Source organism: Teleopsis dalmanni, chromosome 1 (genome assembly GCF_002237135.1).
Source record: "Teleopsis dalmanni isolate 2A chromosome 1, ASM223713v2, whole genome shotgun sequence".
NCBI classification, from domain to species: Eukaryota; Metazoa; Arthropoda; class Insecta; order Diptera; family Diopsidae; genus Teleopsis; species Teleopsis dalmanni.
Window position 1 is genome coordinate 98,266,643 of NC_051846.1, and position 1,323 is coordinate 98,267,965.

A 1,323-nucleotide genomic window follows, 5' to 3' on the forward strand; every position below is an offset into this window, starting at 1 on the left:
ATTATAGAGATGCACTTGGATTCTGTGCCAGACTTCATATGATAAATGATTGTATAGAAAGAGGAATTAGACTTATGATGGATTATAATTCGATTTTGACAAAATATGAAGAGGAAAAACAATAACATATGTTCTGCAAGTAGTCGAGCATTATCATAAAAATTATCCTTCACGTTGTCAGATTTATGTTATAAAACATAATAAACACAATATATTAATTACTGAAAAAAAGGGTTTTCTTGATATTATAATTTTTTATAAATAATTAACTAAATCGTAGCATATACCTATTACGTACTTGTGCATGCCAGCTAAAAGGTATGAAATAGAAAACAGAGCGCAGTCGCTCAACTATTTATTGTGTTTTGCGCATAATTTTTAACCGATTTTGCTCATCAGTATCTTATTAAAAAGATATTTCAATTATCTATCAAATGAGTATATATTAATAACTATTGAAACAAGTAACAAAGATAAAAAATGACCTTGAATTGAAAAATTTCTGTTTTTTGTACTGAAAACCCAACTTTGCTCGAGTGGCGCAACGTCATTTTTAATCCTATTGATCCAAAACTTTGGGAATATCATTTTTTTGGTCAATGGCATATTCCTAGGGGGTGCGCTCATCAAAAATCGCATTTTAGTTTTTCTGAGCCACCCTAGTGTCTCATACCCCAACTGCTTTTTCGGCGAGCTCTGCAAGCTCGCTGAACCATTTGCGCTTATCTTTCATCGCTGACTTTTTACATATACTTTTTTATATACCTCGATTTCAGTTTGTATTCAGCCTTTAAAGTCGCCTTAGTGCTGTCGTCAGATTGCCTTCGTTTCTTCCGGAGTAAATAAAAATTGTTTCTTTGTCATTTACACCACCATTTCCTAACCACCTGCATTCTTGTGGAGCAAGAATATCGATCTGGTAATGGAGCATTACATGTCGCCGTAGTTCTAATTTACCGCATTTATAAAGTGTTCCAATTAAGTCATTTCTGTTGATATGGTTGTTTTGCAAGTTTGTTGTCAGATGAAGATTTAGATTCGAATCTGAATTTTCCGTTTGAGTCATCTGAATACTTAAACATGAATTTAGCGTCTACATATCCGATACGTCTGCTGTCGTGGCAAGGGGATTAGCCGTGAATTAGTTACCCCGTAGGGATTAAAAATGGATAGAGCATTTCTCCATTACATGTCTTTATGTAGACGTGTTTCCTGATAATGTTGTTACCCAATTTTTATTTCATAACCCTAACCCGTAGCTAGCAATGACCCAGAGATAAAATAATATTCAATGTTTTTAGATATAGAAGATATATCTAAAAA